Raw genomic sequence first — 12025 nt, 5'->3', positions numbered from 1 at the left:
CCTCTGGTAGAGGACCTGAGCTTGAAGGATTGACCGCCCACAGGGGCGAGTGGGGAATCTTTTTATATATACCACACTGCTGCTTACTTCTCATTGCTTTGGGCAATGAAACAGGAAATGTCTGTCGTTTCACGCCTCTAAACCCACTTACAGCGACATGTAAGGCAACAGTGGCAAGTTCAGAAAAAAGGACGACTTCCTCTCACCTCACACTCACTTCTGTTACTGTTTGAGTTGTCCGTTTCCTGTAAATCAATTTATGATGAAACCAGAAGATTTTACAGGGGTTTAATGGAATAATCTATATTAGTAAAGCTCAGTTTTATCAATTAAGATAAAAAAAAGTCAATTTTTTAGTTACAGATTTCATTGTTGTGTGAGAGAGTGCATGGATTAACTGATGTGAACATCTGCTTATGGTGAGTATGACACTGCTATTTGTCAACTGATAGTTGAAGCTATGAGGCTAAGCTAGATGAAAATGCATTTATTTTATATTTGAAGCAATTTAAGGATTTTGTGCAATTCAAACTGCTTTTCTACAGCAGTTTGAACCCATCAGAATGGTGTATTTCCATGACGGAGCATCTGTGAGAATAACTATTATTGGTGGCAAAGCTCCCAGCAAACACAACAAGCAGACGAGGAGCAGACAAAGGAAACAAAATGACATGTAATCTGCTCATTTTGTCTCTTTCACTACTCAGCTCACATCTGTATGATAAAATGATTCTTATTACTTAGTTTTATAAAAAGAAATCTCCTTAATTTGTTTCTGAAGCACCAGGAAAATACAAACATGTCAAAGCATGCTGTAGTCAGAGCTTGTTAAGGTGTGATAAAAAGAAGGAAGTGGAGAGAAGAAGAAGTTTTAAAGTCTTTGTTTTCTTCACAGTTCTCGGCGTCTCGTGTGCTTCTTCTTCTTTCTCTTCACACAAAGTCGCAGAAGTTTTCAGACGTGTCACAGCTGGATGTGAGGATGGGACCCACTTTCCTCTGTGAGCTGGGCCTATTCTGTCAGTGCATCACTTCTTCCTTTGATTCATTGACTGATGAACATGTTTTAGTAAAATGACAGAGTTTCAGTCATTTGCAGCATTTCAGTTCATGTTTTGTTCTCAACATGGTTGTTTGCAGACTGGATTAGATTTCAGTGCACTGATGCTGGTTTAGTTTATCTAAGAATGGTTTGTTTCTTCATCAGTGATAATTTGATGCATTTTACATAAAATATATAATTTAAACCAATCACAGCAGCCTCTGGTAACACCAGGTGTGTTTGATTGATGCCATGTTTGAGTGAGTCTTCAGTTTGATGATGTGTGAAGTTTCTTCCTTTATTGCAGTTCTCTGTACGCTCCTCTGCAGCGGACACGCTCAAGGTGACTGAACAGTTTGCACTTTTATTTATTTAGTAAATATTAATCTTAGTGCATCAATCTTAAACACTTTCCACTTCTGTTTTTATTACTCAATATATTTATAAGTTTATGAACATGTCAGAACAGATTTTGATTTGTAAAGTACATAAAAGTGTTTCAGGTCAATGATGTTTAGAATAGAATAGAATAGAATAGAATTCAACTTTATTGTCATTGCACATGCACAGGTACAGGGCAACGAAATGCAGTTTGCATCCATCCAGAAGTGCTTTAGTGATATAGATATATTACAATATATATTAGCAATAATATAGATATGTGAGTATATTATATATATATATATATATATATACATATACATATATATATATATATATGTATATATATATATATATATGTATATATATATATATATACATATATATATATATATATATATGTATATATATATATATATATACATATATATATATATATATATATACATATAGTATATGTTGTGTTTGTGTTGGATTTTAGATGCTGTGCTAACTGTTGAACCCAGCTCGACAACTTACATCGGAGAGACTGTTAGCTTCAAATGTGACATGAAGGAAGGAAAACACACTGACTGGGAATACAAACTCATGAAGGATGGTCGAGCCTTTATCCCGTACAACATATACAAAAATTACAGAAAACAAATGAAGTCTACATCTGATACTGGTAAATACCAGTGCTCTGGTCATATGAAGAAATCACATTATACAAAGAACAGTAATACTGTCTCCCTGACTGTGCTGGGTAAGTCCTCAGTGACCATGACCAATAAATATAATATACTTAATATAATAATTCAAATATTAATCTAAATTATAAAACAGAGTGTACACTTAATTAATGTGTTCATGGAAGGAGCTTTGAAAAAAAAAAATTCTTTAGCCAGGACCTGTGTTCTTATTACTTGATAATAGATCATATGTATACATATTTTATTTCCCCCTAACAGCAGGTAAGCCCAGGGCCACACTGACTCCAGGATCAACTATCATACCAGTAGGGGGCAGTGTGACACTGGCCTGCTCTGTGGGGAGCTCTGCTGGCTGGAAATATGAGTGGTTCAGACATGACCCAAACACTGAAGTTCAAATCAGAACAGATGATCAACAAAACGGAGTAATCAGAGTATCTCAAGGAGGAATCTACCACTGCAGAGGAAGAAGAGGAAACCCAGTTTACTACACTGATAAAAGTGATGATGTCACCACTGAGATAACCTGTGAGTTGAAAAGTTTTCTTTGAAATGGGCAGTGGTGTGAACAAGCGTTTGCCCCCCTCCAGATTTCCTACTTTTTGTATGTTTGTCACACTTAAATGTTTCAGATCATAAATCAAGTTTAGTGTAATATTAGAAACAGATAACACAAGTAAACAGAAAATAAAGATTCTAATCGAAAGGTTTTATAGTTAAAGGAGGAAAAATCCACGCCTACCTGGCCGTGTGTGGAAAAAGCCCCCACCTTGTTAAATAATATTATTAACTGTGATCAACCACATTTTTTTATTACAACGCTGAGTTTAGTTTCACTCCCATATCAAGGCCTTATATACTGCCTTGATATTACTACCAGACCTGCTGAAGGTCGGTCTGTCAGGCCTCAGTTGCCTCAGTTAAGGTCAGTGTTCATGTCTCCACCCTAAGAGAGAGACTAGTCAGAAATGGCCTGCATGGCAGAGACAACAACAACAAAAAGAGGAAAATTAAGGCTCGTCTCAGTTTTGCCAGAAAAAAGTTTAATGATCCCCAAGACTTTTAGGAAAATACTTTGAGAAAATAGTTGAACTAATTGGAAGGTGTGTGTCCTATTACATTTGGCTTAAAAGTAACACAGCATTTCAGCAATGGAACACCAACAGTAAACTACGGTGGTGTTAGTGGGATGGTCCAGGTCTGTTTTGCTGCCCCAGGACCTGAAAGACTTGCTTTGGTAAATGGAGCCATGAATTCTGCTGTTTATAAAAACATCATGAAGGAGAATGTCCAGCCATGCGTTCATGACCTCAAGTTGGAGCACACTTGGGTTCTGCAGCAGGACAACGATCCAGATCACACCAGTAATCTCTGGCTGTCTGGCTCAGCATGTTTTCCCTTCCTACTGTTGCTCATAGGGGGTCATATGGTTGTTGGGGTTTTCTCAGTTTACTTTGTATTATTGTACAATATAAAGCACCTTGAGGCAAATGTTATTGTGATTTGGTGCTGTATGAATAAAATAAAATTGAACTGAAGTCCACCTCTGAATGGGTTAAGAAAAGCAAAATGAAGAGTTTGGAATGACTGAATCTGGTTGTTGCTGCCAAGGACGCCCTAACCAGTTATTAGGTTTAGGTGGCGATCGCTTTTTCACACAAGGTTTGGATTTTTTTTATACTTAATGATAAAGATTTAGAAACTGCATTTGTGTTTACTTTTGTTATCTATGTTTAACATTTAAATTTGTTTGATGATCTGATGATCGCCCTATGACAGCTGGGATAGGCTCCAGCGCCCCCCGCGACCCTGAAAAGGATAAGCGGAAGCGAATGGATGGATGGATGGATGGATGATCTGAAACATTTAAGTCAAAAATACAAGACATAGGAAATCATGAAGGGGGAAGACACTTTTTATACTACTGTACATTGACTCGTCACTATCAAGCAACTCAATATTAAATTATTTCTGTTGATTTTATGTTTATTTGTATCTCAACTGTAAATATGTGTAAACAGTTTCCAATAAGGTTGTTGTTAAAGGACGACCCAGCTGGCCTCAGATATTCAGCAGTGAGACGATCAGTCTGACATGTGAGGTGCAGGAAGGAGGTGAAACCACTGAGTGGGAGTATAGATGGAGAGGAGCCAACCAGACCACACAGTGGACTCACAATAATTACTGGATATTCAATGTTTCTGAGTCCAGCAGTGGAGACTACACGTGTAAGAGTCGACGCAGAGATGACTCATATTCTTCAACAGAGTGGAGTGAAGCCTTCAACTTGTCAGCATCAAGTAAGTGATGTTTGTTGTTGAGCTTCATTTTACAAACATAACAAGGATCAGCACAGGATGAAGTAAATGTTCTAGAAAGCAAATCATATTGTTTTTGTGAGACAGAGATTTTGTGAAGCCTGAGGCCTGTGAGGCCAACACTGACCTCCCTTTCAGGTCTGCCATTCACAGGAGGAGCCATAGGAGTTAAATGCAATGTGTGAGGGGATCAAGGGTGGAGACCTTGGCAGTAACATCCCCAGCTCCTAGCTATCATTGCTGGCTGTTGTGTTAAGGAGTATCCACTCTCTTAGAGGCAAAGGCAAAGGCAAATGACTTAGGTATCCAGTTCCCAGTTGCTGAAACTAGCAATTACCTCCCTGGTGTGGAAGGAGGAAGAGCTAGTGCATGAGTTTGACAGATTGACAGAGCTACAGTTGGGCTCACCTCAATCTGGAACAAGTCTCCTGGAGAAACTCTTGGGTTCTCTTTGGCAAGAGTTGCCAGACAGGGGTGGATGTCCTAGTACCCTCGGCTTGCTGCATGTGTTTGTGTTTTTTACCAGCGAAAGAGAGGATTGCTTTCCACTGGGTTTGTCACGATATGCGCAGGCAGATTGTGTGGATTCTCTTAGGTGAGGACCCAAATGCAGACCACAAAAGACAAAAACGGGAAGTAACAGAAAGTGTACCATTTATTAACTAATCACCAGTCAGTTGTAATTTGCATCAGCTAACAGGGGAGGGTGCTAGATATGCCTGGTAAACCTAAACATATAGTCAGAGTATTGCTCTTGATGTTGCAGAGCTGTCTTGGAACCTGCCTGTTTAGTTGATCTATTTTTCTTTAGAAGCTTTCATTGTTATTCAAATGGCAAATTCACTTGAGTTGATTGAAGTTAACAGTTCACGTTTCTAATTTACAACAGCTGTGCCCAGTCCTGAAAGCTCTTCATTTCTTATTTTGATGATCATTGGAATAATTTCTGGAGTCATATTTATATTCTTGCTGCTCTTGTTCTATTGCTACAGAAAATCCAGAGGTGAGCATTTTTGTTCCACTGATAAAAGATTTTACTCTTTAAATATTTAAGTACACAGAATCAGCATTCAGGCACGGGAAACTGTTCACAACAATGTATAAAAATCAACCATGCAAAGGCAAATGTCTTATTTCAATTTTTTTTTGTTTTAAAGGTTCTACTGATGACCAGAGGGTCAGTCAGGTAGAAGATCAACAGCAAGTATACTCCTCACTTCTTCATGGTTAGCACTCTCTCTGGTTCAAATATAGACTCTATTCTGAAGCAGTTTGCAAGACTGTACTTTAACATCTGCTGCGGTTTTAACACTGTTGAATTAAACGAAGCTACAACAATATCAACATTTAATATAAATGCTACTTGCATGAATACTTATGCTTAAATTAGGCTCACAGAAATGAGAAGACTAATTTTCTTTGACCTGCAGGTGACCGTTGTGTCTATGAGTCCATCAGATGGTCTAAAAACACTGAAAATGATACAGTATAAACTTTACTTTACACACAGTTTGTGGAAGCTGTGTGGTTATAAAAGAACTGTAATTACAACTATAATATTGTAATTATAGGTCACCAGAAGGTGACGATGTCTGTGTTTCAGCTCTTATGAACAAGAGGCGTGAATACACAAAATAAGAGAAATGAAATATACAAACAAGCAAAAATAAACATTATTTATACAGTAATAGCAGAGTTTATCTATCAATCATTTAATTTTCTTCTACTTATCCAGGTCTGGGTCACGGTAGCAGCAGCCAAAGCAGAGAAGCCCACACCTCCCTCTCCCCACCCACCTCCTCCAGTTTATCTGCAGGAACGCTGAGGTGCTCGCAGGCCAGCCGAGACACTTAATCTCTCGAGTGTATTCTGGGTCTGCCCTGGGTTTCATCTTCGTCAACCCCAAAGGAACCAAATTAAGGGACTAGTCTAGCCTACCCGGGATAGGCTTCCCAGGACCCCACCCTGGAATCAAATCTGGGAACGGTGCTCAAGGAAGCATCTGGTGACTGGGCGCAACCTGAAGAGGAGACATGGGCCTGTGGGGCCACCACCCGCATGAGACATCATGGGCGTGGGGTGTAATGTGGGGCATAATGTGTGTTGGGCGGTGATCTGATCCGTGGGCTTTGGGGCATAACAGTGTTTTCATTTGATCAACTTGAGGCAGCTGGTGACAAAATGTAGTCTTATCCAGGATATTGGTCACGTAGCCAAATACTATACCATAAATTACTATAACTACACTCAACAAAAATATAAACGCAACACCTTTGTTACTGCTCCTATTCCCCATGGGATGGACGTAGAGACCTAAAATTCATTCCAGATACACAATATAACCATCCCTCCCAAACAGTGGTCACAAATCAGTCCAAATGTGTGGTAGTGGGCACATCTGCTATATTGAGATAATCCATCCCACCTCACAGGTGTGCCACATCAGGATGCTGATCTGACATCATGAGTAGTGCACAGGTGTACCTCAGACTGCCCACAACAAAAGGCCACCCTGGAATGTGCAGTTTTTTGCGCTATTGGGGGTCTGGGGACCCAGAACCGGTCAGTATCTGGTGTGACCACCATTTGCCTCATGCAGTGCAACACATCGTCGCATGGAGTCTATCAGATTGTCAATTGTGGCCTGTGGAATGTTGGTCCACTCCACTTCAATGGCTGTGCGAGGTTGTTGGATATTCGTGGGAACTGGTACACGCTGTCGTATACGACGGTCAAGCACATCCCGAACATGCTCAATGGGTGACATGTCCGGTGAGTATGCTGGCCATGCAAGAACTGGGACATTCTCAGCCGCCATCTGCCCTGAACAATGTGAACCATGATTCATCCGTGAAGCGCACACCTCTCCAACGTGCCAGACACCATCGAATGTGAGCATTTGCCCACACAAGTCTGTTACGGTGACGAGCTGGAGTCAGGTCAAGACCCCGATGAGGACGACGGGCATGCAGTTGAGCGTCCCTGAGACGGTTTCTGACAGTTTGTGCAGAAATTGTTTGGTTGTGCAAACCAATTGTTCCAGCAGCTGTCTGGGTGGCTGGTCTCAGACGATCTTGGAGGTGAACCTGCTGGATGTGGAGGTCCTGGGCTGGTGTGGTTACACGAGGTCTGCGGTTGTGAGGCCGGTTGGATGTGCTGCCATATTCTCTGAAACGCCTGTGGAGACGGCTTATGGTTGAGAAATGAACATTCAATGCACGGGCGACAGATCTGGTTGACATTCCTGCCGTCAGCATGCCAATTGCACGCTCCCTCATTGATTGTGGAATCTGTGGCATTTTGCTGTGAGACAAAACTGCACATTCCAGGGTGGCCTTTTGTTGTGGGCAGTCTGAGGTACACCTGTGCACTACTCATGATGTCAGATCAGCATCCTGATGTGGCACACCTGTGAGGTGGGATGGATTATTTCAATATAGCAGATGTGCCCACTACCACACATTTGGACTGATTTGTGACCGCTGTTTGGGAGGGATGGTTATATTGTGTATCTGGAATGAATTTTAGGTCTCTACGTCCATCCCATGGGGAATAGGAGCAGTAACAAAGGTGTTGCGTTTATATTTTTGTTGAGTGTACTTTATGCTGCACTGAAGCCACATTTCAACTTAGATAAGCATTTAGCAAACCACAAACTTTCTTAGCCATCAAGCTTAAACGTTACTCTTACCAATGGGTCTAAGGATGGCTAAAAGTAGGTGGCAAGGAGGGAGTCCACAATAGAGGTTTGCTTAAATAAAATATTATAAAATATAAATTAGATTTACTTATAAATTAAGCATTAATACATTAAACATAAATTAAGCATAAAAACCACTAATAGGTTAATGCCAGCTGGAGTGGAAGAGAGAGTGAATATTTTGGTCTGGAAGACAGATGAGCTGATGATGCCAGCCAATCATCAATAAGACCAGACAAGGACTTAACAATGGGAGTTGAACTGCATTAACCTGATTACCAAACATGATAATTACTGAGTTTCATTATGACTTTTGATTGTTTTATAATCATCATTTTAAAGCTTTTAAAGCAGTAAAATGAATACTTATGTTTCAACTGTTTTTTTAAATTTTCCAGCTTTGGGAAGTTAAAATGATAGATTTATAGTATAGTACACACTAAAAACTGCTGGGTTAAAAATAACCTAATTTGGACCCAGCGGACTCTGGCTGGTTTCAACTCAACAGGGTTGGGTTATTGGTTTGATCCAGCACACTGGGTTAGGCTAACTACCCAAAAATTGGGTTAATTGATTAGTGTTTAAAGTTAAGATTACAAAAAATTGTGTTGAAACTCAAAAGGGTTATATTACCATTCAGATTTGAGTTAAAACTAAATATTTGTTTCCCCTAAATTCAGCATATTAAAAAATGGGTTAAAGACAATTAAAGATAATGATAAAAATAAATATAACTACTTTTATTGCCACATTATACATAAAATATGTAGACAGTGAAATTCGTACAAAATATATCAAACAATGAAAGTATAATAGAAGCAAAACATTTTTTTTATAAAGCAAAAGTATATTACTACAAATCAGTCTTGGGTTAGAACTACCGGGCTCTGTTTTAGAACAAATTACATGTAAAAACTTCAATCATTAAACCAGGGGTGATTTGGGATTTTTTAAGAAAGTTAACTTGGAAACCCAACAAAAGTTATTACTTATTATTTGATTATTTATCACAATTATTAATTATTAACGGATTTTAGTTCAATTATCTCAAGATAGTTAAAAACTCTCCTCCTCTCAGAATAGACCAAATACTCTAGATAAACAGATTTTAAAAATCACAAATGTAAATCAATAGAATAAAACAAAAAATTATTGAAAGCTTATCTGTATAAATATGTCTTCAGATTTAAAAAAAAATAGTTAGTGGAGTCTATACAGTGGAAAGAAGGTTAAAGAAAATTATGCGATCTTTGTGCCACTGCCTGAAAAGCAGTAACCTCTGACCTTAAGAGCTAAGATCTCCAGAAGAATGATTTTTGAGCAGTCAGCTCAGAGATGGTGAGCTTGACCATGTAGTGCCCTAAGAGTTAAAGCCAGGATATAAAAGCAAAACCTAAATTTTACTGGCAACCAATGAAGAGAAGCCAAATCTGCAGCGTTTTGCACAGTCTAAAGTTACAAGTCTGCTACAATAGAAAGAAAATACAATCAAATACAAACTCAAGTCAGAAGATGCGATCATTCTGTGGGTTCATGATAGAAATGAAGGTAAATTGATGTAAATATTCCTTTATTGAATGAGAAAATCATGACATGTCATAACTCTCTTTGGTCTGATGGAAAAGATCTTAGAGCTGTAAATAGGACAGTTTTTAATGGGTCTAACAGGGCAGAGATGAGATGCTACAAAAACAACATACTTATAAAATATCATTTGATAAGGTCGATTAACTTACCTCTGAATATATGTGGCATATAAACATCTACAGCAGCAACAAACACAAATCTAGCAGTAATATTTATCCATTTATCCAACGTAACTGAGAAAATGCTGACAGCAGGTACTTGGGCTGTCTGCTATTATTTGAAAAAAATAGTCCACCTCTACTGGATGCCAGCTGATTACCCTGAATATCCAAGTTGCTATGGCTATTGTTAAGAGGCCATGAGTGATACAGAGCAGTGTATGCTGATAGGATTCTCATCTTAGGGATGGCTATTCCTTTTTTTTTTTTTTGACATTCATGAAACTGGCTCAGTGTGGCGCTGGTTTCAATCATTATGCAGCTGCACTGTGTCAGGTTTCCTGGGTAGTTGAACCAGCGTTTTCAGTTTTGTCATGTTCAGCTTATTTTCCACATCCATGTTTTTCACTTCCAGTTTTCTGTGCCAGCCTGTCTACCAGTGTATTATGTTCCAGTTCATTCCATGCATCATTAGTTAGACTAAGTTCAGCCGTGTACTCACCTGTTTCCAATTGACGTCATCATTCAGCCTGTGTATTTAAGTTCCTCAGGTTCACCAGTTCATTGTCGTGTCATTGATGTTGTCACTGCTGTCTATTCCTCGTGTTTGCCTTCCAGTTCAGCCAGCCAGCCAGCCAGCCAGCCAGCCAGCCAGCCAGCCATCTATCTTCCCTGTTCTGTTCATCCTGCCATTGCAATAAACACCCTTAATCATCACTAGTCCAGCATTTGGGTCTCCTCTACTCCACATCCACACAGCAACTCCTGACACACTGTTTATTAAGCTGAGGACGTCTGCAGTCAGCTGAGGCTGAAGAAGTCACTTCAAGCAGGGAAAGTTTCTCACACTGAAAATGCTGCATCCAGATGAACAGAGTCAACTTTCTTGGATAAAGATGAAAGTAAAAATATAAAAAAAAAACATGACAGAGTGTATCTGTAATAGTACAGACATGATGGACATTCAGTTTGTTTATTTCTGATGACCTCTGTGTTTTGATTATAATCTCTGAAATTCATTGAGAAGCAGATGAGTCGATGCTCTGCAGATAAAGTGCTCTTTGATTGAAGTTTAATTTCTGCTTCATTTTCTCAGGTCATTTATTTTAATCATTCCTCCTGGTTGAAACTGACTTCCACCTGTTAGCTCCTGAAAGAGCAGTGGATTTTATCACATGTGACTCTGCTTCAGTCACATCCCAGCAATGAATTAAAGTCATTATGTTTTAAATGACATTGATATAAAAAGTCAAGAAAGTACAAATGATACAAGAATCCAAAATGTAGTTTGATTTCATCATAAAAAAAATAGATACATTAAGGTGTTTAAATTACACAGAAAGACAGAGTTTACACACTGTGTGTCTTTGTCTGCTGAGCTGTTTGCAGGTTTACCTCCATGTCAGTGTGGAGCTAAACTAGACAATAAAGTGCTGTGTACTCTTTTCTGTCAGGATAAAGTATAAGACAGTCTGTACACTGAAGTCCAGCCTGAGCTCTGAGGAAAGCAGCAACAACACAAACAGCTTAAAGTGCACAAAAATCTGGAGACTGATTCATGTAATAATTAAATAAATTCCCCTAGGGATCAATATAGTATTCTGATTCTGATTCATGTAGGCTTCATTAAAGAAGTGAAACTGGCTGATAGACTGAAGGCTACTTTGAACTACTGGAAGCATCTGTGATTGTAATTAAACTCAAACATATGTTCAACATGAGTCCTGTGTGGGTTTCTTTTTTCAAACTAACAATGAAACTGTTTTTGTGATGTTTCTGAAACAGTTTCAAAACATTTAACACAGAAAAGATGTCGATTGAGTGTATTTAACTAAACAGACTCTTAAAACGATCCAACCAGTTCACACTGAATGCATCTGGTGAGCAGGTCATCACAGTGTTGTCTTCAGTGCAGCAGTACTGCTCCTGCAGATACTTCCTGTCAGATTTCTGTCCTGTAGACTTATCACTCAGACAGGCATCAAGGTGCACGGTGGCTTTAAACCTGGAAGAGAGGAGCACCAGGGACAGAGCCAAGCAGACGACAGAGAACGGGACACTTTCACTCTCTTCCGGGAGGATGAACGGGATGACGATGCGGTTTCTTCCTGGTGGACCATATTTTGTTGAGAGAGACTTAAATCTTTCCC

The sequence above is a fragment of the Rhamphochromis sp. 'chilingali' genome (assembly GCF_963969265.1).
Source record: "Rhamphochromis sp. 'chilingali' genome assembly, chromosome: 1".
NCBI classification, from domain to species: domain Eukaryota; kingdom Metazoa; phylum Chordata; class Actinopteri; order Cichliformes; family Cichlidae; genus Rhamphochromis; species Rhamphochromis sp. 'chilingali'.
The sequence above is the reverse complement of the archived record's forward strand: the minus strand, read 5'-3'. Positions refer to the sequence as shown.